This window comes from Nannobrachium achirus (assembly GCF_963921795.1).
Source record: "Nannobrachium achirus genome assembly, chromosome: 1".
NCBI lineage: Eukaryota > Metazoa > Chordata > Actinopteri > Myctophiformes > Myctophidae > Nannobrachium > Nannobrachium achirus.
Window position 1 is genome coordinate 52,822,247 of NC_137810.1, and position 6,515 is coordinate 52,828,761.

Sequence of the window (6,515 nt, forward strand, 5' to 3'; positions counted from 1 at the left end):
TACAGTAGTCCCAGGCTGCCACAGCCCGAGTTTCCCGAGTTGGAAGCCATTTTGAAAAAAAAACATTTTTTTTTTTAATAAAAAAAATTCTAAAAATGCCTCAAATGTATTAGGCATGATCGCAATTGCGAAATTGCATGTTTAGCCCCATAACAAACACATCTTTCAAAATGTCAAAAATGGCTGTTTTGTCTGACTTTGAAGGCTTGTATCTCATGAATGCCTGAACGGATTTCCAAGCAGATTTTTTTGTTTGAAAGCTGTTAAAAAGTACTACACATGTGGTGCATGATCTAGGCATGGGCGTGCACGATCGGTGCACTAAAAAGTTATCCGTGCACTAGAAATTTAGGAAGGTGGCAGTGTTTGTTTTGTCTGACTTTGAAGGCTTCTATCTCATGAATGCCTGAACGGATTTCCAAGCGGATTTTTTTGTTTGAAAGCTGTTAAAAAGTACTACACATATGGTGCATATATGGTGCATGGGCGTGCACGATCCGTGCAATATAAATTGATCCGTGCACTAGAAATTTAGGAACGTGGCATCCTGGTACTTGGCGGCCATCTTGAAAAGGGCATTCAATGAGTTAAACACAGCAAACTCAACAGCAGACACATTATGATCATTTTGATTAGAAGCGTGTTTACATTACGGCCCAATAACAAAATTGTATCGTTGACAAGTATCATTGAAACCAAACTTTTACTTGACTTTGAAAAAGTTATGGAGCTGGTTAGTTATAGATACTCAGCTTCATATGCCATACCTCCTTATCAGAGCTATCAATTCAAAGGAGCTTTATTGGCATGAGAAAACATAGGTTTACATTGCCAAAGCAAGTGTCAAAATAAAATAAAAACAGTTGAAAATGGGGAACATAATATACAGTTGGAAGGGGTAGGCCTGCAGCATTGTGTAAAAAGAGTGTGCCCTGGGCTACATCTGTGCAAAATCTGGCGCTTTTAGACTGATTTGTACGAAAGTAGCATTTGCTCCCCTTAAAGGTGATACACCATGCATTTAAAAAGTATTTATATCATATTGTTTATGTCCCAAAAACGTTTTTCAAATGGTTAAAGGCTAAATTACCACTCTTGGATAGAGAGCCCTTTTTGAATGGCTCTGAGGATTTTAAGCTGCAGTATAAAATTGGCCTGAGGGGGGGGGGGGGGGCAGTTCTGCCCGTTGTGTGTGCACTGTGCAGTCTGTGCACCCCAGCCTCCGAGATCCTGGACAGGGCTGAAAGTGCTTTGAAATTCTTGCCGTAACTTTCATGGTGTATCACCTTTAAACTGTCTGCTGTCATTAATGTAGGACTAGTTGTCTTAATGGATGATATTTATAATGCTGTTTTGGAAAGATAAGGTGGTGATATTTGTAGTGTGAAGACTAATGTCAGAGTGGTTGTGTTGGAGCGCCTCAAAGCTGGGTGCAACCTCTTCCAGAGAGAGATGGAGACACTAGAAACTCTGCTGGTAGTGCGGGGCCTTAATTGACATTGATGCATCACTGCAAAACCAGCATTATTTATATTAATTACTTAACTCACCTGCTAAAGTAGGCTAAGGGGGATGTATGGCGACTATCGGAGCAAACTTATTTAGTATATGGGCATAAATATCTGCCCAACGGGAACTCCAACATTACTTCTGAGACTCCCACATTCAATCCCTCATATACTGTAAAAAACCCCAGGCACAGGACTAGTTTAATTGATTTTAGTTCATTTAGAAAGGCACACACAAGTCAGGTCCCACAAGTCAGGTCAGACCTCTGAGACAAGATTGTATGGTGGCACAGATCTGGGGAAAGTAAAAAAAAAAAGCATCCCAATAAACACAGTGGTCTCCATCATTCCTAAATGCAAAATGTTTGGAACAACGTTTGGAACAACCAGGGACGTGCTGGGCCCCTGATTCAGCCCGGGAAAAAGAGTTTTAGAGGCCCTCGTTGCGCGCTATAGAGAGAGATCTCTCTATAGCGCTGATTTGCCATTTCAGATCATGAGAAGTGAAGCCAGTGGGCCAGTTATATTTCGTCGTTGTCGGGTGGAAACCTTGTATGTCCAAAACCGTTTGTTTTGTATATCATTTTTAAAATGATTTAAACTAGTGAAATCAGCCAATCTACAAGCCTGCTGTTTTCACTACTTTTGTGCAACGGCCTTGTATGATGAAGCAGGGCTTTGCTTTGCGAAAAAATTTACAAATTTGAAACTTGAAGATACAAGGTTTCTGCCCGACAGTGACGATTTATTTTGTTGGCCACCCCGCCCCCAAAATGGAACGAAGGCCGACATTTTATTTGTATTTTTTTCTTAATGGCCGGGAATGAACCGGCCGTTCGGGAGTTGTCCCGCTTTTCCCAATGGCCAGCACGTCCCTGGGAACAACCATGACTCATCCTAGAGCTGATGACCTGACGATTTACTTTGTTGGCCGCCCCGCCCCCAAAATGGAACGAAGGCCGACATTTTATTTGTATTTTTTTCCTAATGGCCGGGAATGAACCGGCCGTTCGGGAGTTGTCCCGCTTTTCCCAATGGCCAGCACGTCCCTGGGAACAACCATGACTCATCCTAGAGCTGATGACCTGGACACACTGAGGGGGAGAAGGGTCTTGGTCAGGGAGGAGACCACTCTGACAGTGCTCCAGTGGTCCTCTGTGGAGATGGTAGAACCTTCCAGAAGGACAGCCATCTCTGTTGCACAGGCCTTCATGGTGGAGTAGCCAGATGGAGGGACTGCCCATAAGTCAGGGTCGGGCAACTTTGACTCCTTTCACTCCAGAGGGCCACATTGCATATTGCTACGTCCTACTTTGTCATTCTAGTATCGCATACAATAGACGCAAAAATAGCCGTTCTACAAGCTCAAAACGCATCGCGCTGCGTTTTGAGCTTGTAGATCGGCTATTTTTTGCTTCTTTTGAATTGGAATCCAGAATAATTTGTTGTTATTTCTTAATTGGAATCCAGAAATGTAACATTTTTATTTAATTTCAAACACATTTAGTTATATACTCATGTTACGTTTATGAACCTAAATACAAATACATTGGACATAAACAAAAAAAAATGTAATACTACCATACTAGTCATTAAGCTACTTATATAGACTGACTGAATTAAAGCAGGTCATGTTTAGAATTGTAACAGCTGAAATCAGTAATACAGTATTCCAGTATTAACGTGCGGGCCGCATTAAGTGAAGGCCTGTTGCCCATGTATGCCATAAGTCCTACATCTCATTAGTCCTAATTTGGTTAGGGTTAGGTTTAGGCATAGTTGTACTGAGGTTAGGGTTAGGGTTTGGGTTAGGTTTATGTATAGTTTTACAGAGGTTAGGATTTATAATGGACTAGTTTTGGGTTTAGCCATAGTATTTTCACAAGGTTAACATTCACCAGATTCGGACTAATGGGATGTCGGAACACTGAAATGTCAGACCAATGCCATGGCACCGTCCTCGGTAAAAGGCACATGACAGCCCATTTGGAGTTTGTAAAAAAGGAACCTAGGAAATGATCTGGTCTGTTGAAACAAGGAACCTAGAAAAGTGTCTGGTCTGTTGGAACAAGGAACCTAGAAAAGTATCTGGTCTGTTGCAACAAGGAACCTAGAAAACTATCTGGTCTGTTGGAACAAGGAACTAAAAAAGTATCTGGTCTGTTGGAACAAGGAACTAAAAAAGAACTCTTTGGCCTGAGAGGCACCCCTCAACACCATCCCTACAGGAAAGCATAGTGGTCCACAGCATCATGCTATGGCAGGGGTCTTCAGTAGGGGGTCCGGGACCCCTAGGGGGTCCTCAGAGTTACTACAGGGGGTCCTCCAAATCTTCCAATCCTTTTTAAATTAACAACTTCAATCCTAGTGTCCATATTCTGAGAACTGTAGCCAAAAATAGCAGACCTACAATCTCACAACGCCTCGCAGTTGTAGATCGGCTATTTTCGGCAAAGAGGCTTGGTGTAGAAGGGAAAAAGAGCAGACCAAGTACAGTAAAAGGTCAAGTTTATTAGGTAATGACAGTTCAAGTGGTTAAATATCTGAAAACACACATTGACATGAATCCAAAATACACTGATAATTGTGGCGTCAAACGATGAAACTATATGGAATCTATGAACAGGTTGTGGGGGTCCCTGCTTCATCTCTCTCTCAAGGGATCCTTGGCCTGAGAACGTTAAAGACCCCTGTGCTATGGGAATACTTTTCAGCAGCAGGAACTGTGGGACGAGCCTGATCCAGAGCTCTGGACCTCAGACTGAGGCAGAGGTTGACCTTCCAGCAGGACAAGCAGGCTAAACACACAGACAAGATACCAAATGAGAGGCTTCAGGACAAGTCTGTGAATGTCCAGGAGTGGCCCAGCCGCTCTACCCCTGATAGTCGGAGGCCTTCGGTGCTAATCAGTCTAAAAGTGCCACATTTTTCACAGATGTATCCCTGGTCATGCTTTAATGCATACATGGGCAACAGGCGGCCCGGGGGCCACATGCGGCCACCACCTTCACTTAATGCGGCCCCAGGTTAATATCAGAATACTGATATATTATTGATTACCGTATTTTCCGGACTATAAGGCGCACTTAAAAGCCTTTAATTTTCTCAAAAAACTACAGTGCGCCTTATAGTCCAGTGCGCCTTATATATGGATCATTCATTGACATTGACATTCCCTTTAGCACAGCTCCATCTGTTGGATGCATAACGCAACGGTAGCGTCTATTATGTGAGCCTTATAGTCAGGTGCGCCTTATATATGAAAACAGTTTGAAAATAGACCATTCATTGACAGTGCGCCTTATAGTCAGGTGCGCCTTATAGTCCAGAAAATACTGTACAACTATTACAATTCCAAACACGACCTGCTTTAATTCCTTCAGTCTATATTAGTAACTAGTGACTAGTATAGTAGTATTAAAATAAAATATAAAGTATTTTTTTATGTCCAATGTATTTGTATTTAAGTTCATAAAGTTAACATGAGTATATAACTAAATGTGTTTGAAATTAAATCAAAATTCTACATTTCAGGATTCCAATACAAAAATAACAAAAAAATAATTCAGGATTCCAATTTAAAAGAAGCAAAAATAGCCGATCTACAAGCTCAAAACGCATCGCGCTGCTTTTGTATGAGATACTAGAATGACAAAGTAGGACTTGGCAATATGCAATGTGGCCCTCTGGAGTGAAGGTTGAAATATAGTGGCCCTCTCCATCATCAAAGTTGCCCACCCCTGCTCTAATGATTTAGCTAGTGGCCTTAGGGGTCGCCACAGCGGCCAAATCAAGTTGGGCTCCCATCGACTTTCTATACAGGAGGAAAATACCCAGAAAAAAAGGGGGTTTTACTGGGTATTTAAGTAGGATGTGAGGGGTCTAACTAGGGGTTTGTCATGATGCTGAATCCATTGCAAGCATTTTTCTTAAAAAAAGAAAAAAAAAAATCCTTGGGCTACAAAACCCCCTGAAAACTGTGAAAAGTGAGTGAAAAGTGATGACTCATCACTTTTCATCACTAAACCATCGTTTTTATATTTCACAATACACTTACATAACATTGCAACATTGCACAAAGGGCTGATGTATAAAACGGGGTACAAAATACTAGTAAGACGCCTCAGGTCGACATGCGACCAGGGCGAGGTTGTGCCAATTCTTGGCCATCTGGCCAGTGATGTATATCGGACCAGTTACCCATATATGGAGACCCCTGGTAGTATGGAGATCCATGTTAGTACTGTATATAGAGATATGTTGTGAGAGCCCAAACATGCTTACATTATTCATTATGTGAAAGTCCTATGATGGCTATGACATGTGGCAACAGAGATGACATGGAATGACATGATGGCTATGACATGTGTGCAACAGAGATGGCTGTCCTTATGGAAGGTTCTACCATCTCTACAGAGGACCACTGGAGCACTGTCAGAGTGGTCTCCTCCCTGACCAAGACCCTTCTCCCCCTCAGTTTGTCCAGGTCATCAGCTCTAGGATGAGTCATGGTTGTTCCCAGGGACGTGCTGGCCATTGGGAAAAGCGGGACAACTCCCAACGGCCGGTTCATTCCCGGCCGGTCCAGAACGGCCATTAGGAAAAAAATACAAATAAAATGTCGGCCTTTGTTCCATTTTGGGGGCGGGGCGGCCAACAAAGTAAATCGTCACTGTCGGGCAGAAACCTCGTATCTTCAAGTTTCAAATTTGTAATTTTTTTTCGCAAAGCAAAGCCCTGCTTCATCATACAAGGCCGTTGCACAAAAGTAGTGAAAACAGCAGATCTACAAGCACACAACGCCTCGCACCGCGAGGCGTTGTGGGCTTGTAGATTGGCTGTTTTCACTAGTTTAAATCATTTTTAAAATGATATACAAAACAAACGGTTTTGGACATACAAGGTTTCCACCCGACAACGACGAAATATAACAGGCCCACTGGCTTCACTTCAGCGCTATAGAGATCAAATCAGCGCTATAGAGAGATCTCTCTCTATAGCGCGCAA